Source organism: Stomoxys calcitrans, chromosome 4 (assembly GCF_963082655.1).
Source record: "Stomoxys calcitrans chromosome 4, idStoCalc2.1, whole genome shotgun sequence".
NCBI classification, from domain to species: domain Eukaryota; kingdom Metazoa; phylum Arthropoda; class Insecta; order Diptera; family Muscidae; genus Stomoxys; species Stomoxys calcitrans.
Window position 1 is genome coordinate 57,567,687 of NC_081555.1, and position 21,649 is coordinate 57,589,335.

The 21,649-nt window shown below is 37.3% G+C and overlaps 1 protein-coding gene and 2 long non-coding RNA genes across 8 annotated transcripts in view; 1 reads left to right on the plus strand and 2 right to left on the minus strand.

The window, feature by feature from the left end:
* The window catches only part of LOC106093090 (protein trapped in endoderm-1), a 340,633-nt gene that overhangs the window by 298,320 nt on the left and 20,664 nt on the right, over nt 1-21,649 (plus strand). The window lies entirely within an intron of this gene.
* The window catches only part of LOC106093094 (uncharacterized), a 48,162-nt gene continuing 32,369 nt past the window's right edge, over nt 5,857-21,649 (minus strand). Inside the window, exons 1-2 of one of the 4 annotated variants that reach the window (XR_001222292.2) lie at nt 7,182-7,859; nt 5,857-7,023 (exon numbers count right to left, since the gene is read on the minus strand). This is a non-coding gene — a long non-coding RNA (uncharacterized LOC106093094). Of the gene's footprint in view, nt 7,054-7,181; nt 7,860-18,718; nt 19,334-21,649 lie in introns of those variants that run through there. The other 3 variants (XR_001222291.2, XR_001222293.2, XR_009398157.1) reach the window with 3 other exon arrangements.
* Nucleotides 15,037-15,627, minus strand: LOC106093091 (uncharacterized). Its single transcript, XR_001222289.2, has 3 exons — nt 15,389-15,627; nt 15,235-15,318; nt 15,037-15,179 (listed from the first exon to the last, which is right to left on the minus strand). It is a non-coding gene; the product is annotated as an uncharacterized LOC106093091 (long non-coding RNA).

Genomic DNA, 21,649 nt, shown 5'->3' on the forward strand with positions numbered 1-21,649 from the left:
AAGAAGGTGTAATGTCTCCTGTACTTTGGAATATAACCATTTACAATATATTATTGTCTCTGGAGGAAAAAGGTGTAAAAGTGGTCGCGTATGTTGTGGCTACTGTGGCAGCGGAAAGTTTCCCAGCTCACTAAGAGGTGTATTCCATGAAGCTCAACGTGCGACAGCGAAGTGGGTTACCGAAAGTGGTCTAGGTATAAATCTATAAATCTAGGTATAAAAAAGACAGATTTAGTTCATTTCAGCAGGATATACAAGTTCCCTACAGTAGCACCTGGGTCCTTGGGAGGAGGAGAGAATGTTTCTTTACAGAAAGCGCAAAATAGCTGAGTGTTTTGCTCGATAGGAAATTAAACTTCATGAATTAAACTTTGTGAAAGGGCAAGAAAGGCAAATTTGCCCTATAAACCTGCAAGTGAGCCATTGGCAAAAGTTGAAGGTTTAGACCGTGTGTCATGAATTGGGTATATGCTGTAGTTGTCAGAGCTATAATGTTATATGATGCTGTTGTCTGGTGGACGGCTCATTAAAATTCCAACTACTGCTCAATTCTCAACCGGATCCAAAGGATGGCATGTTTGTGCATCACAGCCGCACTGAAGAAGACACCATCTGATGCACTGAATTTAATGCTACATCTAATGCCTCTGGACATTATGGCTGCGACCGCTGCCGTGGAGTTAAGGGAGTTTTCTCTTTGGTCATAAGGCTGCTACAATATACATTACATTCTCATAGGTATAAAATCAATGTACATTCTTTTTTTTAATCGGAGAAAAGAATATTTAATTTAAAAATTGTGTCAAAAGCAGAAACCTTTTTATACAATATAAAGTAATTTAAAAATTTTTTTCCTTCCGTTTTCGAGAATTTTGATTGTATTTTTGATTCTTCGACCTTCATAAGACCTTTCGTTTTTACCGCATCTGAATAATATGTAAAAAGTTAAACACACGATTTGATTAAATGTTTTGTTTCAAAAACTTACCATGTAATCCGATTACAGACTTTTTTTATCCTAGGTTAGGTTGGGTTAGGTTAGGTTTAAGTAACAGTCTGCCATCAGACTCACTTAGATGTTTTCGTCCATTGTGATACCACAGGAACAGAAGAAGAAAAATGCCTTCTAGTTCCTACCGTTGAACCGTCCAGATTACTTTAAAAAGCCCAACAACTTGTGAATGATCACATCCGCTAAATCAGACAGGCTCTCAAAGAGAGAACCTAAAGTGGATCTCCTTTTGACTGCTAGTGCGGGACACACAGACAGAAAGTGTTCTATAGTCTCTTCTTCTTCGATGTCCCTACAGCTTCTGCAAAAGTCGTTGCTGGCAACCTTCAGTCTGTCAGCATGCTTTCTGATTAGACAGTAACCTATCATGAAGGACACAATGACTGAGACGTCTTTTCTAGCCAATGACAGCAAAGCAGTAGACCTCTTCAAGTCTAGATGAGGCCACATAGTTTTGGTATGCTCACAGCCCCCTCTTTGTAATCATCTATCATTCGTTGTCCTTCGGGCATGTCTCTAGAGGCATACCCACAGATTCCAGTGTCCCTGCAATGTGTAGGGTAGTTCCTAGTTTCGCAATCTCATCCGCTTTACAATTCCTTGGTATATCTCTGTGGCCCGGCACAGAACAGGTGAATTTTGAACTGTTCAGCCATCTCGTTGAGAGATCTACGACAGTCAAGGGCGGTTTTTGTGTTCAGAAATACGTTCTCCAGGGATTTAATGGCTGCCTTGTTGTCTGAGAGGATATTTTTGTCAATCGTCGTAATTATTGGGTTGCCCAAAAAGTAATTGCGGATTTTTCATATAGTCGGCGTTGACAAATTTTTTCACAGCTTGTGACTCTGTAATTGCATTCTTTCTTCTGTCAGTTATCAGCTGTTACTTTTAGCTTGCTTTAGAAAAAAAGTATAAAAAGAGTATATTTGAGATATGACCAGTTCTAGATCTTTACAGTACACATCAAAGCCCAACTGGTCGTTTAACTTGAAACCATCCGTATAGAAATCTATGTAACTTCTGTTACCAGGGATATCCTAATTCCAATCGGTGCTATCAGGAATAGTGGTACAGTACTTTTTATCAAAAAGCGGCTCAGCGGGTCCACACTGCCTGGAACATCGGATATTGTATCAAGGATAACACAGTGTCCATTGCCGCCACATGGCCAATGAGAAAGCTCCCTTAATCCCACGGCAGTCGACGCTGCAATTTGTCTAGCCACAATGTCCAGAGTCATAAAATGTAGCATTAAATTCAATGCATCAGATGGTGTCGTCCTCAGTGCGGCTGTGATGCACAAACAAGCCATCCTTTCGATCCGGTTAAGTATTGAGCAGTAGGCGGACTTTTATATTATTAGCATTATAGGTCTGACAACTGCAGTATATACCCAATGCATGGCACGCGGCCTAAATCCCCAACTTTTGCCAATGGCTCTTTTGCAGGTGTATAGGGCAAGAGTCGACTTTCGTGCCCTTTCCAAAATGTTGGATTGAAGTTCAATTTCCTGTCCAGCAAAACACCCAGATATTTTGAGCTTTTTGTAAATGGAACATACTCTCCACCCAAGGAAACATGTTCCACTATAGGCAACTTATATCTCCTGCTGAAAAGAACTACTTATGTCTTGCGCGGATTAATACCCAGCCCACTTTCGGTAGCTCACTTTGCGGTTGCACGTAGATCCATCTACATGATATCTCTTAGAATGCTGGGAAACTTTCCCCTAACCGCAATTGCCACGTCATCAGTATAAGCGACCATTTTTACGTCTTTTTCTTCCAGAGACAATAATATATTGTTTATGGGTATATTCCAAATCAGAGGAAACAGTACACCTTTTTCAGGTGTTCCTCTACTGACACATTTTTTAGATCCACAGATCCCAAGCCTGCCGTAATGCATTTTATGCTTTTAGTAAGTAAGTTATTATTGTAATAAACATTCTTACGGTAGAGTTGATGCCTAGAAACTCCAACTCCTTCATGACTGACGTCGGTTTTACACCTTCAGTGTCAAGAAATGCTACCATTGTATATTCCTTGACAGCGAGAGAAGACTCTATATAGCCGAATAGCTCGTGAAGGGCTGTGGATTTGTCTTTACTATATGCATCCTACTGCCGCGAGAGGCGATCTCCAGGGATCTTTGCCCTAAGATAAATATTTTTCTATCAACCTCTCAAGAGTCTTCAGCATAAATGATGACAGACTAATAGGACGAAAATCCTTCGCCATCGTGTGGTAGGAATTTCCTGCTTTCGGAATGAAAATGACCTTCGTGTCCCTCCATCCCACAGGTATATATGATATTCTGATACAAGCAGAGTATATCTCCCTAAGCCAGGGAACCAGTCTATCAAACGCAGCTTGTAGTTCAATCAGAGCCTGGCGACTTAAAGGAGTCGAAACTTCTTACCGCCCAAAGGATTTTCGACTCAGACACAGTTTCCCTAATGGCTTCCGGCGAATGCATTTCAGTGACAACCTCTTCTGGCGCCACGTTGTTGGTGGAGAATTTAGGGGAATATGTGTATCAACGAGTAGTTCTAGTGTTTCCTCACTAGACATTGTCCATACATTCTCTGACTTCTGAATATACCCCACCTTAATACATAGGTCTCGAGGACAGAGACCTCAGATGTGTCCAGGATTTGTTTTGAACCGTTCTAACCTCGCCCTTATAATTTCTTAGCTAAGCCTTATGATGTCCCAATCATGCGGTGCTTTTGCTCTGTTGAAGAGTTTTCTGCAGTCCTTCCTTAGACCAACCTGATCTGGGGTCCACCATGGCGGTCGCTGTTTGTCCCTTGGCTTGGGACTAGGACATGCTGATACAAGCGAGTCACTCTGGGCCTTCGTGATACGCTATAACGATTATCAGAGAAGTTGTGGTCATCCAACACTTCCCAGTTGCATGTTCCTCAGCTTTATTCTCCGATACAAAGATAATATCTATTACCACCATTCTGCGCCTTCGTGATACGCTTGACCACTACGTCTATATCATCCGTAGTATCCACTTCCTTTTCTAGTCTAGAAGGGATAGACGTGCAGAATTTTTGCCGAAATTTATCCCAATCCGACTTTTTTTCTGTTTAGCCGAGGGACCACTTCTGCTGTGTTTTCTCCAAGGCTAAAACTAATATAACGATTATCAGAGAAGCTGTGGTCATCCAACACTTCCCAGTTGCATGTTCCTGAGATTTTATTCTCCGATACAAAGGTAATATCTAGTACCTCCTGCCTGTTCCTGGTAATAAAGGTCGGTTTATCCCCTTTATTACAAATCGCCAGATTGCAACTTATAATATGTATATTCAATGAGCATCTCACCCCTCTCGTGGACCCATATCTGGCGATGCGTTTTAGCATCACTTCCTTCCCTACAGAAGCAGCTTCAACCCTCGACTTAAGGTTTGAAGGCGGCATCTCTGAATCGTGATTCATATATAGAGACGCCAGCTAGTAATGATACTTGTTTATTTCAAGGCTGGCTTCTATTAAATCTTCAGTGCTTAGCGACGGAAGAAGAACAACATTTAGACTACTCTTTGCAAGAATACAGGCTCTGTGTCTCCTATTCCCCGTACCCTTGAGAAGTTTAAATCCTGGAATTCTAAGTCCACGAACCATTCCTGCTCACACCCCTGGTTCCTGGATAAGAACCACGTCAAATCCCCCAGCCATCAGGAGGACCTTTAGTGCCGCCAAAGCGGCCTTACAAAGGTAGTGATTTATCTGTAGAAACCGGACCATAGTCTGGATTCAGAACTTCCACCACTGTTGTGTTCGCCTCTTCTTCTGATTCCACCAGGAGTTCATCCTTACAAGATTCGTTAGAACTTGTCATGATGAGCTTCCGTACGCATCCAGGGGAAGGTGAGACAGCCGTGGAACCACTCTTCGTCAGGACACTGAGCACTTGCGGTGTGGTAGATTTCTCCTTAGATTCTTCACTAATTGCTGTCGAAGTACTTTCTGAGTTCCGTGCTTCCCCGCTGGCGCGCACTTTGAGCCCAGTCAAACTTTGTGACCCACCCACACAGGGCTTTTTGGGTCCCATTTCGATGCCATCCCCTGTATCGATTGTGACAGGGGAATTTTCAGTCTCCTGCAATCCACCAGATTATCGATGTGGTCGATAGTTCCTCAGGCAAGTGTTCAGCAACAACTGCTGAGTCGACTCCTGACTCCCCAACACCACCGCTTCTTTTTTAGCGCACAACGATACATTTCAATTGAGCGTTGATCACCGAAGGCAATTAGTCTGTATCAGCCCCGATACCAGCCTGCATCGTCACAAACTGGAGGAGACCCAGGAAATTCCGCAAGGACATTGACTATCCCACTCCAATTATTCCTAGGTATGCAGCCTTGTTCTTCTCCCTTGTTGACAACTTCCATCACCAAACTGTCTCTAGCGACATTAGCAAAGGTTTTTGACCCATCACACTGTTGTTCGCCTTAGTTCTTTTAGGCATGGTGACCGAATCTAGACGTGTAGTCTTTAGGGTAGCCTGTTCAACGAATTCCCGAGCCCAATTTAGGGAGTCTCTCTCCCTATTAGTGAGAGTCTTAGGATCATTTGCACCAAGCCTTTCAATAAACCTGAGAGCGGTGCGTCTTCTATTATTCCAACCTCTTAAAGTCTGGAGCTGCCGCTCCACCACCGGATCCCATTCTAAGCCTACTCCCGGGCTCTAGATCTGCCGCTCCACTGGAAACAGACGCAGATCATCAACCGCCTAATGGATACCTCTACTGCATCTATCCTTGAGTGACTTAAAATTTTCTCCAAAAATAGTGACCTATTACGAGTTACAGAAAATTCTTGCGGAGTTAAATAATTATACGTACGCTCCACTCAACGGTTCAAACAAGAATGGGCTCACATTTTTATTATATATAAAAATCAATTTGTTTTTGTTTGTGTGTCTATAAAGACTAAATAACGACATAACAGATTTTCTTAAAATGTTCGCGTTTTAATGGCGGTACTACGTTCTTTTAAGTGAAAAAATGCCGGAAATCCGTTTTTCCACTTATTAAAACAGAGATACCCTATCGGAAACTTTACTGATTTTGGCGATCAAAATCGCTATGTTTTATTAATTATTACAAAATAAAAAATTTGCTGAGCAATAATGAAAGGCATACTGAAATGGTATGTATATAAAAAAACACGATTCTCACATAAGATTTTATGGTTTTCATATTAAGATGCCTGTTGCTTTAGTTCAACATTCGTACCGAAGCTTTGCCATTGCCACAAAAGCCATAGCTGAAGGCGAACAAATGATCCAGAAATCCGCAGCAGGGAGAGAGTATCGCACAAATGTATGTGGAGTTTTAAATTAATACTTTCTAAATTTTTATTTAAATATTTTGTCCATAGGAGTCCGCTGAAGTTGCTACTCTACACAGGCCAAGAAAACGGGCATTATTGTACATGGAGAAATCAAGTGACTGAAGTAAAGAGCACTGCTACGCCCCAGCTCCAGGATAAAATTGTTGATTTAGCTCTGAAGTCTTCTTTCATATCAACGATAAGTGATTAATTTGCGAAAGTTTGACTTGAACGCAACAAAACTATTATATTAATTTGCCCTTATAAGGTGAATTTGTTTCTAAAGAAACATAATAACGCTCAAGTCTTTAAAAAGTTGCATAACTCAAAAAAAGATGTAGCAGAAAACGCATTTTAAGGTTTCAAAATTGTAAGGATTTTAAGTCATTAACTCAAAAAAAGTGTTTTTTTTTAATTTTTTATGTCACTCTTTAAACATGAGCGAAGACATTGTTTTGTTAATTTAACCAAACATATTTTGTATCTTTTTTTACTTCTTGTCTTCAACTTCTTCTTAGGGCGCAATTGTTAGTGTGTCCATACTTCTTCTTGCGACAGTTATCAGCTGGGGATGGAGTCGAGCGTCCACTAGAATGCTTAGGCACTTTCTGTTGATGATAATGGGAAGACGATGACGACTGATTGGTTGCTGGCTTGCTCTGCAATTATAAAAGCAAACCAGCATACTCCTATGAAGTTAGTTTGTAAAAGTAAATTAAGAATAAATAAAATCAATTTTAATTTTAAAATACACCAGGACATATCCGACGTTTGACATATAAAATAAATGTTGCATCGAAGCAAATAATAAACGTACCTTAAAATGCTGATTTTGTGTTTGTTGGATAAATTATGGATAACGAGTTTGTGTTTGAAGTAGTTGTGGTGTTTTTTGTTTTAGTGGTAATGGAATTTTGGACTAATTTTTTATAATCCTAGCGGCTGGTTTAACATTGTATTGACATCAACTGTTTTTGCAGAATTGGAAGTATGCCAATAAAAAATCTTCAGCAAAACGATTGTTTAATACTTGGTTACGGTATGCAACATTTTATCTCAGCATGTGTGGCGTAACAATAGCGAATATTGAATATATATTTGACCAAATTTGGCTGTTTGTTGGGATGAGCAATTTGTTAAAACCACGCAATCAAGCGCACAATTTTGCAAATTTGGCACTCGCGGACCCAAGCGGCTGAGAGTTAGTATTGCGGGACCATGGGCTATGGCAATAGAGCCTTCAAGGTTGAACCGCCCTTTGCTCTTAGCTTGGACGGCATCGTCTGTGGGGCGAACGATCATCAACCCCAACTTCCATTCCATAACCACCGTAAAATACCTAACGCTTTAAATTTAACCAAACATATTTTTATCATATTTTATTGGTTTTTATAATATTGTATGCACTTTAACATATTTCTAGGGCGTAAGTTGTTGGTGTGTCCATACTTCGTCAATAAATATTTATAGTACAAACATATAAACAAGATTAATAATTTACCACATTTGTGTGTATAACCATATGTTTATGGTCACCAATGCTAATAACGTTGAGTTACAATGAGGTCCTCAGCGATGGCGGTTTTTTTTTTGCATGTGTTTCATAGCTACTGTGATTGTGCTTTCCTTGGGTGTCGCTAAATGCCAAATTTCCAATAGTTGAAAAAACAAGTTATGGTGAAATGAAAACACTTCGGCAATTTTTTTCACTTTTTTAATATATGGATTTTCCGCTTTGTGGTTGGTAGGGGTAATGCGACGATGGCAATATGGTCTCGAAAATTGAAGGTATAGCGAATCTGACATAGAAATATGGCGTCAAGTGTGAGGGGCTTGCGGGTCATCAAAACCTCTAAAGCCCCCGATAATGACAAAGTGGCTCTTAATTACGAGGGTTTTAAAGGTAAAGTACAAACCTTGCATTCAAATATAGATCCAAGTTTCAGAGAGACTCACCCCAAAACAACTTAAGGGACATGTAACTAAACTGTGACAATATGGGATTAAAATTCAAGATATTTGAGGGTAGTATACGAATATTTTGGGTCAAGGCCGTCAAACATTCTCAATGGGACATGTTTATGCCAAACTTGGTCTCAACTAAAAGTGTTTTATTAGGGTACGAAAGTGGCATTAAAACATGAAATGAGATCATGAAGATTAAAATGTTTGCTGTTTCAGTAAAAACAAATACTACCGATAAAGCATGGTATTTACTTTTCAAATAAGGTATTAATTGCTTTAATTATTTTTCACAAAGAAATACAATATATTTTATATTACGGCAAGTGATTGGCAAATAAGTCATACGAATTAAATTGTTTCTTAATAGTATGATTTGTGTATTGATCAAGATTATATTGTGTTCCCTTTCACACGTATGTAATGCGAATGAGTCAAATATATGTTCTTCTATCTTCTTCTTCTATCACATACAGAAACAAAGTGGCGTTGCTGGACAAAAAAAAAAAAAAAACAATCAACAAAACTGGATGTGTGGTTTTAATGTCTACATAAAATGTATTTTTTTTTCGATTATAATGTTGAAGTAAAACAAATTTATTTAAAAAATGTTTCGGCTGAAATGGTGTAATACAGATGTGAACAAATGGTATGGATACATTATTAATGTTATCTTATTTTAATAATTGATTATCCATAAATATATTATATTGACTTGGCCATTGAGGGTGGAATATAACACATGCGGATATAGATTTCGTGGTATTCCACTCAAAATGCTAAGATTTGTATTTATTACGATTCATTTTAAATATGTATGTATATATGTAAATTATATTGTTTAAATAACTATTTTATCGCCGATAACAAAGAGAGGCTCAAAATGGAATCGACAATTTTTATTTTTTACAAGCTTGGGATCATTAAGAAAAAATATAAATATTTTTTAAGCAATATTAACCAATTTTAACCATATTTTATCCGCAATTTTTTCCTATAAAATACTTTTTTTTTATTGCGAGAAATATGAATTATTTATTTTTATAAAAACAGGAAAAACGTTATTTAAAATATCCAAATTGCAAAATCGTTAACTAATAATAATACAAAATTTTTGAATGAATGCACAAATTTCTTAATTGATCATTATTTTTTTTTTCTGTGGAGTTTTTGATCAAAAGGGGCACTATTTTCATCGAACATACAAATAGACATATGGGAATAAAAAACATACAATAAATACAACGAATACATGCCGATCAGATCGCGCTCTTTTCGTATCTGACATACATACATAGTGAAAGTCACATGGACACAGAAAGTAACATGTCATATGACAAATATATATCGTCTGGTTAGTTTTTAGTATTTAGAACGCACAACAAACCATTTACTGGCTAAAGTGTATGCCCATAGTGGCATGGGGTGGGAAAATATCCGCATCCTCTTTTCACAAGCTTGTTTATGGCGGCTGCTGTCTGTCTTGGTGGAAATCAAATTTGGCCGAGACTTTTTGACTTCCGGCGCATCCACGTTTCGCCTTTTTCGCACTTGTAAACTTGTTAGGTAACAAATGGCGTGCTATTTGACGCGCTAAATGATTCTTTTTTTTGTAAATATAATATGAGATTGGTTTAGTCTTGTAACCATCGCCAAAACCAGGTGTCTTCGCAAGAAGACTGCAGACCAGTCGCCTGGTATAAACCAATCTCCCGATTTGATTTCTTCGGCCTGCGGAGAACGCAATTTCAATCCGACTTGGCTGAATTATTCAATGATGAATTCTGTTATGACCATAAAACAATTCATAATGAATCATAATGACCTATTTTGTATTATTTATTACCTAAAGGTACGAATATCAGAAAACTCTTCTAGTGCCCAATATATACTGGTAAGGAGCAGCTGTATCCTATTTATAGGAGCTTTAGCTCAATCCGTGAAGAAACTAGCAATTTATAAGATGTAGTAGCTTGAAGAACGCATACCCGATGATTGGAACCCCAGTATACTTTGTCCCGTACACAAGAAGGGAGACAAGACGGAATGTGCCAACTACAGAGGAATAAGTCTCCTCCCCATACTATCGAGCGTACTGTGTGAAAAACTAAACCTAAAGACCTCATAAATCCACCTTGGACCAGCTATTCACACTGCGCCAAATCCTGGAAAAGACCCGAGAAGGACAAATTAACACCTACCATCTCGTTGTTGAATACAAAGCCGCTTTCGATACATCTTTACGTTCAAAGGTATTTCAAGCCATGTCTGAGTTTGGTATCCCTGCAAAATTAATAAGACTGCAGGATGAGAGTTGCTAATACGCGTTCCTCAGTAAGAATAGGAAAGAATCTCTCCGAACCATTCAATACCAAACGAGTTTTCAGACAAGGAGACAGCCTATCGACATCAATGGTCGGTCATAGACATCATAGGTCGGTCATGGACATCATAGGTCGGTCATCGACATCATAGGTCGGTCATCGACATCATAGGTCGGTCATTGGAAATAGTAACTGCATCGAAAGAGATTAAGTCTGCCAGCAAATGGAGATAAGACGAAATGGATGGTTTCAACTCCTAAAACACCTTGTACAACCTAGCAGATAAAGAAAATGGAGAAAGTTGGGAACCACTACTTTGAGATAGTCAGTAACCGAAACGAAATACATCAGTTTTGAGATAAAGCGAAGAATAATAGTGGCAAACAGATGCTATTTTGGATTAAGTAAGGCATGAGTACTTGTGAAAGCAGATGAGACAGTTCTTGGAGAATATAGGCGTCGTATGAACCACGAGCTGTATGACGACGATAGCATAGTTACACGTATCAAAATACAACGGCTGTGTTGTTCAGGTCATGGTGTCAGAATGGTCTTCATCCATTCAGGTTCAGCAAAGAAGTCTTTTGAAGGCAAACACGGTGGTACACGCAAACCGGGAAGACCAAAAGGCCGATTGAAAGATCAAGTGGTGGGAGAAACCTCGAAACTTTGTGTCGGAGATTTTAGAATCAGCGCAGAAGATCGAGGCGCTTAGAATGATATTCTACGATCGGTTAGTGGAACAAATGTTCTGCCATAGCTTATTAAAGTAAGTAAAGTAAAGTAGCTTGATTTACTAATTTCAAAACAATATTTTAGTGGCCCGATACATTCTGTTAAAGAGTAACTGTATCACAATTTTGAGATTTATTGCTTAATTCGTAAAGAAAGTACCATTTTGTACGTTATAGTACCTAGATGTACGAATTAAAAAAATGTTGTCAGGTCGACCTGTTTATAATATTAGTGTGTACTTGTATAGAAAATTTCAGACATCTAGCACAATCCGTAAAGAAAGTAAATTTTTTATTAAATTTTAGTATCTAAATGTACGAATTTCAAAAAATCTTCTAGTCGCCCGATAAAGGAATGGCTCGGGTCTTTTCCAGGAATTCCGTAAGGAAAGGGCCATTTTGTACGTTTAAGGATCTTAATGTTCGAATTTCAAAAAAAATCTCCTTTTTCTACGATATATACTGTCAAGGAGTAACAGCATACCAATTTTGAGAGCTGCGACTCAAATTGTTAAGAAATAGCAATTTTGTTCGTTTAAGTACCTTAAAGTACGAAATTCAAAAAATTCTTCTCGGCCAAAATATATTCTCAAGGTATGCATGTATCTCAAATTTCAGAGCCCTAACTCAGTTCGTACAGGGAGAACGTTTTAATACTAAAATGTTCGAATTTCAAAAAAATCACCTTGTAACGCGATATGTACCGTCAGAGAGTAACTGCTTCCCGATTTTGAGAGCTGTAGCTCAATATGTTAAGAACGTACCATTTTGTACTTTTTGGTAGAAATTTCTGTCGTCTCATATATAATCCAAATCCAAATCTGTTAAGGCGTAACTGTATCACAATTTTAAGAGTTGTTGCTCACTCCATAACGAAAGTACAATTTTGTACGTTTTAGTACCTGATTGTACGAATATAAAAAACAAGTAAAAGGGTGCTAAATTTTTCTAAAGGCAAAATTTCAGCGCAATATTCTCTAATGACAAAACATCAGCACGGGCCGGACTCCCTCGAAATCTTTTTTAGAGACAAACTTTCTTTTAAACTTTTCTAAAGATTAAATTTTTTTTTTAAATTTCTTTCAAAGACAAAATTTTTATAAATGTAAATTTCAATAATATTATTATATATTTTTTTTAAATATTTTGATTTAAAAAAAAAAATCATGTACTTAATATTTTATCACCATTTAACAAGAAGGCTGGATTTAATGGTGTTGACATAAAATCGCACCTGCTGTTAAAGGAAGTTTTTTAATATAGAAACCATCAAGTGCAACAATACATTAAAACGGATTCCAGAAATCTAGTTCCTAAGGATTTTGAGAAGTTTCTCATTAGGTTTTGAGGATATAAAAAATTTACGACTATCGACAAGTCAATTTTCTCCCATAACATGACGGCAAAAATTGATATAACTCTCTTCAGTCGTCCACTTTACGTGAATCCAAATTTCATTACGATACTTCTCGTAACTTGAGCTAAAATTTTTCTAAGGCAGCTCTATTCTTGGGTATTTTTCGTAGTTACTAGGTTAATGCCATTTTTTTAAACACAGAATGGCGATATAATTTTTTCAAAAGATAAAATTTTTGTGATCGTTTTAAACGAAATTATTAGCTGTTGGACGCAACGTTACGGTGAATGAACACATTTCGAACCGAACACTGATTTTGGTAATAAAATTCTATGATTTGCAAGCGTTGCTCGTTAGTAAGTCTATTCATGATGAAATGTCAAAGCATACTGAGCATCTTTCTCTTTGACACCATGTCTGAAATCCCACGTGATCTGTCAAATACTAATGCATGAAAATCCTAACCTCAAAAAAATCACCCTTTATATAAAATTTGTTTCGAAAGACTTACAGTTAACAAAAATTTTTCTAAGATATAATACTGTATGAATTTTCTCTTAATTCTCGATTTATTATTTTAATTGAAATTTTATCTGTAGAAAAGATATTGGGTTGCCCAAAAAGTAATTGCGGAGTTTTCATATAGTCGGCGTTGACAAATTTTTTCACAGCTTGTGACTCTGTAATTGCATTCTTTCTTCTGTTCGTTATCAGCTGTTACTTTTAGCTTGCTTTAGAAAAAAAGTGTAAAAAAGTATATTTGATTAAAATTCATTCTAAGTTTTATTAAAAATGCATTTACTTTCTTTTAAAAAATCCGCAATTACTTTTTTGAGCAACCCAATATTATTTAAAAAATGTTTATATATTAAACATTTTAGTTGTTAGTCTGAAAAACTTTTCTAAAGAATAATTAGTAATATTTAATTATTAATTATTTGAATTACATCAGCAATGAAATTAGAAATGTTAAGGACTCGGAAACACAATTTCAAAAGCCCGTAATGATCACCCAGAATAATTTACATTTTATTGTAAAATAATTATTTCAAATAAACCCATTTCGTTTATTCTTGGAATTACATAATTTACAACACGGTATTTAAGGCAATTGGTACGGAGCTCATAGTGATTAAGGGACAACTTATTCTAGTTGGAATGATTGTAAAGCACCATGATCCATTTGACATCTCCTGCTGATGATTTTTTTTTTGATTGAAAATGAAATCGCAATATAGGAAACCAGTCAAATGCTTCTAGCAACAACAAATTTTTTGCTGACTTTGAATGTTTTTTGCTATACTATTCTTTGAATAGAAAATATTAAACAAATGGTCTAAAGCCGGACAATATTCTGCAATGGAATCCCAATAAGATTTTAAGACCAAATAAAGAAAGCACAAACAAACAATAACCTGTTGAATACATAAAAGTAGGTTGAGAGCAAAATGAGCGCAAATGAAAAAATTTCATCAAAATACTGAAACTGATTCGCCGAAACGTTCACTTAAGAACTATGATATTACCAAAGACAACCACACGTTGAAGGCTTTGAAAGATTAGGATCGTCCTATAAGTAGTGCTATGGCAATCAGTAAAATTCAGCTCTGACTTTATGACCAAATGTCACCGCATGCACCCAATAGCGACCACAATTAAAAAAAGTTTGAGGTATCTTTACCAATTTCGCATTAACAGAACAATTTTATCAATTTTCGATCTTTGTGTTAAATTTCAGCCAATTCGAATAAGAATTGCGCCCGTAAGGGGCTCAAGAAGTAAACTAGGGAGATCGGTTTATATGGAAGCTATATGAGACTATAGACCGCTTCACATCATATTTGACAAGATCAAGATCCAAGATCGGTTTATATGGCAGCTATATCAAAACATGGACCGATGTGATCTATTTACAATTCCAGCAGACCTACACCCATAAGAAGTATGGGACAGACAGATGGGCGGACGGACATGGCTAGATGGACTTAAAATGTCATGACCATCAATAACATAAGTATATATATGGAGTCTTAGATGAAAACTTCGAGGAGTTAGTATAATTAGTATAAAAAATCCACTCAAAGAAAAAATCAAAAACTATGTTCAATTAAGAAATTTGTACATTCAATTAAAAAATTTGCTGAAATTAACGTTTAAAAATTTTGCAATTTGGATTTATGATAAGCTCAAAAATTCAGTTAAAGTGGTTAATAACTCAATAAACCATTCATTTCAAATTTGCAATTTACAATTTCTTTTAAATAACATTTTTACTGTTTTAATAAAAATAAATAATTGATATATTTCACATAAATAAAAACCTTTTTATTGCATTGTATTAAATTGCGAATAAAACATGAAATATCTTGTTAAGGCCTCCAAAAACAGAAAAAAATTTCGATTCCATTTGAGCCTCTATTTGTTGTCGGCGACACCGTCTGTAAAGAATATAATTTATATACACACATCTTTAAAATGAATCGTAATAAATACCAATCTAAGCATATTGCATGCAATACCATGAGGTCTAGATCTACATGTGTTATCTTCCATCCTCAGTGTCCAAATCAATATAATCTATATATGGTTAATAAAATATAAAAATAATGTAGCATTAATAATATGTCTTTATAAATACCACGTTTACCTTCTACAATGTCCTCCAATTTGTTGCGTTTGGAATTTATCCATTCTATTTGTTAACATCCAGCATTGTTCTGCGTTACGCTATTTCAATGCAAAATTTTACAATAAATTTGCAATAATTTTACAATAAATTTGCTTTACTTTAAAATTAAAATAAAAAAATTATATTTTATGTACGACACTTCTAATTTCCTTGATATTTTTTTTGTCTTGTCACGTCATGTGTTTGTATTTGATAGAAGCTATACATATATTTGATTCATGCGCACATCTTTTCCCGATACCATTAAATAACAATTAAATTCGTACAATTAAAAATGTGAGAGCTCTAATTCAGTTTGTAAAGAAAGTACCATTTTGTACGTTTGGTACCTAAATGTACGAATTTCAAGGTGTAACTGTATTCCAATTTTGAGACCTTTAGCTCAATCCGTAAAGAATGTGAAAAATAGTACCGATTACAGCACTATAGTACGTTTTCTTCTACTTCTAGTACGATTTGTTACGGCACACCCAATTTTTTTTTTCCGGGATCACGATCATTTTTACCAAATTGCTTTTTTCCTAGTTGTACTTAGATGCCAAATTTCAGAGCTCTAGCTCAGCCAGTAAAGAAAGTACTAAATTGTACTAGATTTGGTACTAAACGTACCTTTTCTGCCGTTTCGAGAACAAGTCCGCACAATTTTTATCTCACCCCTATGTTTATGCAACTTCATCCTTTAAGCAAAATTTCAAAATTTTAGTTCTATTCGTTTTTCCTGTTAAAATTTCAGTCATTACGTAAATATAAAAATTTCTCAAAACTTATATAATCAATCAATTTATATTGCCATAGTTTACCTATGTACCAAAATTCAGAGATTTAGCTAAATTTGTGAAGAATGCACCAAATAGTACCAATGCGGCACAAATCGTACTATTACTCCCACTCCTGGTACTATTTTGAAAAAAATTTTCACCAAATATTACTTTTTTGAGACGCTCTTTTATGAGCTCACATTCGATCTCCTAGCCTTTTCCATTCGTTCTCTACAAACATTAACTTTTTCGTACTATTTAGTACATAGCCAAGCGAATATCACAAAATGTCGTATAATCACGCGCACACGACCCAAGACCCACATTCGTGCCAAATTTCATGACTCTAGCTTCAGTTATTTCGGCTGGGCGTTGATCAATTAATCAGTCCGTCACGGATCTCTTTTATATATGATACAAACATCCCGGTGGTCCGCTTCCTAACAATACTTCCGAAAATTCATTAATTCGCCTAATATATATTGTCAAGGTATAATTGAATCCTAGTTTTGAATGCTTAAACTTAATTCGTAAAAAACTAAACAAATTTTATGCTTTAGTACCTAAATGTACGATTTGAAAAGAAAATCTACTGGTCGCCCGAAATTTTCTGGTCGAGATGTAGCTATATCCCAATTTTCATATCTTAAGATCACCCTGTAAAGAAAGAACCATTTTGTACGTTTTAGTACTAAATGCATGAAATAAAAACAAATCTTTTAACCGTCCAATATTTACTGTCAAGGTGTAACAGTATCATAATTTTGAGTACTTTATCTTTATTTTGGTACATAGATGTGCGATTTGAATAATCTTCTTGTCACCCAAAATTGATAGCCAAGGTGTACTTTTACCCCAATTTTGAGAGCTTTAGCTCGCTCCGTTAAGAAAGTACCTAAATATACGAATAAAAAATATCTTTTAGTTGCCCAATATATTTTTTCAAGCTACCAATTACAACACATTTAGTACGTCTTTTTCCAAATGTCGTATTTTTGGTAAGACTGCGATAATGTCATAAAATTGTAAAAATTTAGCAGTCCCCGTTCGTTGTAGCCGAAAATAAGCTACTTCGTACAATTTCCCACTTTTTGGTATCAAAATGTACGAATTTTGAATGGATCATTAAGTCACTCATTATATATATGTATCCATATTGTACCTACATGTCAAATTTAAGACCTCTAGCTCCATCTATAAGAAAGTACCAAATGGTACCAAAATGTACTAGTTATGAATAGCTTATTTGGTCACCCATCATATTTTTTCTAGTTGTACCTGCATGCCAAATTTCAGATCTCTAGTTCCATCTTTAAAGAAAGTACCAAATAGTACCAGTTTTGATACCAAAGTGTGCGAATGGTGAATTTAGTGCCAATTTCAGACCTCAAATTCCATCTGTAAAGAAGGTACCATTTCGTACCGATTTCGGTACCAAAATATACGAATTTTGAATAGACCATTTAATCATCCATCATTTATTTTTTGGTTGTACCTACTTTGCCAAGTTTCGGACCTCTAGCTCCATCTATGACGAAAGAACCAAATAGTACTAATTTTGGTATTTACGTACCCATTGAGCCAAAAATGAGCTTCGTTGTTGAATGGAAGAAGCGCGCGATGAACTTTTTTAACAGAGCACGCATTTTGACAATAAAATTCAATAATTTGCAAGCTTTGTTCGCTTTTAAGACGTTTCATGGTTAGTTTATAGATCAAAGTGAAGATGTTTGACAGTTAAACAAAACACGAAACGTGCGTGGGCTGTTTAAACCAGTTTTGCCAAAAAGATAAAAGCTAAAAAATCACCCTTTATATTGCTCTAACCAACTATGTCATTAATAAACGGTCATAATAGACGAAGATAAGCTAAGCCGCTTATTAAGCATTTTCTATAATCAAAATAAGCGAAAAAAATCCGCCTAGAGGGTAAATAAAACAACCCTTTGTTCTTCTTCCGCGCCGGAGGCGCTACATTCAGCATGAGAGCATCTTACAAAAATGTATACCAATGTACACTTCACAGTCTGCAGCCGTAAAAACTGACTTCGATGCTATACAACACTAAGGCTACGAACATCTCTCGCTCCCCCTTTCAATGCTCACATAATTTGATATTAATTGACACAAATGATTGACGCTTAAAAAGGAAACAACAATTTGATGTACTTCTTCTTCTTCCACAACACCGCCATAGTAAAGCATATTCTTTCTCTAGCACATTTAACTTTTACCTCTCCTACTTTCATCTACTGCTTCCATATTCAACACCTTTGCAGTAATTTTAACCTCATGCTCATTCCTCTCTCAATCTAACTGTTTTCACATTTAAGAATGTAATTTGGCATTCAAAAGGTAAGTCTTTTGAATGCTCTCATAATATGCTATTGCATTCATTCATACAATTAACTGGTGCTTATGTAAGTAAGAATCAACAACAATTTGCTCGGTTTAGCCATTTTTATTTTGTATTTTTTAATACTTAAATCTACAAAATTCGTAAAATCCCGTCTTATTCCGAGACTATGGCCAAGACCAACATTCGTGCAAAATTTCATGACTATAGCTTTAGCCATTTGGGGTGGGCGATAATCCGTTAGTCTCTTTTATATACACAAACTAGCCGAAACGGGCCCGCTCCGCTGCGCCTTCTTTAAATATATAATACCTTTTTTGGGTGGAGAAATTTCGCCCTGAATGCGGATATAGAATTCGTGCCATTGTAGCCTATGTCTCTGAACGTGTTCGAATCCTAGCGAGAACATAGGATAAAGCGGTGTTTATTTCCTCTTAATGTTGGCGACATTTGCGAGGTACAATGCCATGCTTGGTCATTTAAAACATTTTCCGTTCGGACTCGGCTATAAAAAAGGTCCCTTATCATTGTGTTTAAACTCGAATCGGAAAGCACTCATTGATGTGTGAGAATTTGCCCCTCCTCGATTCCTGATGGTAATGTGCTTCCATTGGATAATGTTCTCATTAGGGGGTGGATTGGCACCTCAGACATTTCGAATCAAATATGGATATCAAATTCGTGCTGCACTTCCAAATCCCTTTAATTTGAGCTCCATAATGCCATGGCCGGTAAATATGAACCGTTTGGAGGGTGTTTTGGGGCTGGGGCGACCACCGGCACTTTGCACTGAAAATAGATATTAAATTCGTTCAGTTTAAGGGTGCTTTAGGACGTACCCCAAAACATTTGGCTCCAAAATTGGATATAAAATTCGTTTTCTATTCTCAAATACCTTTCATTTGAGTCCCATATTGTCATAATGGGTCCAATACCCCATTTGGCGTATGTTCAAGAGGAAAAGCGCCACCGCTGGGTACTTTCACTTTAAGGTTGTGTTTTTGGCATAATGGGGGAGGGTCCGTCCCCCTTCCAATACCGAAAATTATAAAGCCTATGTTTGCTTCCAGACCAACCTACACAATATGCGAAAATTTCGAGAAAATCGGTTCTGCCGTTTTTCAGTCTATACGCAACAAACAAACCGAGTTCCATATATCCGTTATTGGATAATGTGCCCATTTTTGGCCTTTTTTATGGGGGTGGGGTGACCCCCCATACTTCGACATGAATTTGAATGCCAGATTCGTTATCTACTCCTGCATACTTTTCATTTGATACCCATATTGTCCTTATTGGTCCACTTTTGATGTTGGGTGGTGTTTTCGGGGCAACGGTGGAGGGTCCACCCCTTCCGTTATCAATAAATTATAAAGCCTATTCCTACTTCCTGACTATATTCGTAATCTACTCCCGAATACCTTTCATTTGAGTCCCATATTATCATGATTGTCAAATAAACCTATTTAAAGGGGTTTTGGGGCTGGGGCAGCCCCCCAGGTACTTGGACCCAACTTTCAAAAAATTATATAGCCTATGTTTCCTTCCAGACCAACCTACACAATCTGTGAAAATTTCGAGGTAATCGGCTCAGCCGCTTTTGATTCTATACGGAACAAACAAACAAACACAAATTGAATTTTTTATATAAGATAACGCAGGTCCTCGACTGAGTACCAGTGTTATCATAGAACAATTGGTAGTTGATATGGTTCTGTCCAGAAACTTTGATCCGGTTCGTCCATTTCTCCTTAATTAAGGCAATAAGAATCTTGCCCTTGTTGATTTTCTCCATCAGAGGGTGTGTAGCAGTCTCGCTCCGGTTGAGGCTTATCTGGATTAACTCAATCATTGGTCCTTCAGTAAATTGGCATCTTGGGAGTATGTGATGATCTCATCGTCTGCTCCCTGTACTTTAGACAGCTTTGACTTTCCTGATGTCATTGTATTAGGTTCTATGTATACCCTAGTCTTCCGAATCTTTATAAAGTCAGTAATGGTTCCATCGTCGGGTCTTGTTCGTTAGGCTGTATTGAGTTTCCATTCCCTGTACTGCCTGATATTTCAATACTAGGATCTTTGCCTGAACTTGAAATAGACAACCTTGCTCCCTTTAGTTTTAGGCAAACTCGTCACGGAATTTTGATCAATGCCAACCACAAGGAGAGTTCCTTCCTCATTCTCCTCCCTGTGGAAAACCTCCCACTTCTATGCGGCCAAATCTTGGTTTTGCTTGCCCAAGAATCCCAACATGCGTTTCGTCGTAAATTTACTGCCCCATCCCTTGATGAAGACCGTCACCTTTGTGAGCTGGGGGATGTCCATATTTCTCACCAGGTCGACCGTTGTGCCCTCCCAGGAAACGTGAATACCTCTGACGAGCTGTTTAACGGTATCAATAGATTTCGCCGACGCAAAACGCAGCGTAAAGATGTCCCCTCTATACTCGCAGCTCATCATTTGTATTCGAGAATCCGCTCGTTAACCAGATCCTTCACTTGGGACCGATGATCTGGTGGAGTTCTACCGGATGCATTGCCGAGATCTGTGACTGCATTAGTCATCTCATCCCTATTGTGCTTCCTTGCCACTCTAGCTTAAGAGGGCGGCTCCTTACCATTCTCACCGACCATATTCCCCTTCTGTGATGGCTGTGGCCTCCTTTTGGAAGTCACAGTCCTTCATGAGGACTCAGGGGCCGTGCGCGCTTTCTTCGTTCCTGTTCCAACTATGTCTACCTCCGCAGGACACTGTCTGGGGGATGGCTGGCTTGGTTTTCCCAGAGTACTTGAAAGCGGGGAGCTCTTTTTCTTCTACAGCATTTTAGCAGTGCTATGCTCTTCGGGAGATATAATTCTCATTACAGCTTCCCTAGAAGTGCTAGGAATGTCAGTTCTATCCCTTCTAGCATCCTGCACTTCCGCCCGATTACGATGCCGGTACATACTCCTCCGTCTCCTTAGTCGCGCACCGGATCGCTTTCTCGGTCTGCTTGTGAGCTTAGCAAAGCCATCGCTCACTTCTGCCGTCATCCCGATGCCCTCATCTCTCGATTCGGCTGCGATGACTGTTTCATTGAAACCGCTGTCTGCCACGCTACGGTCT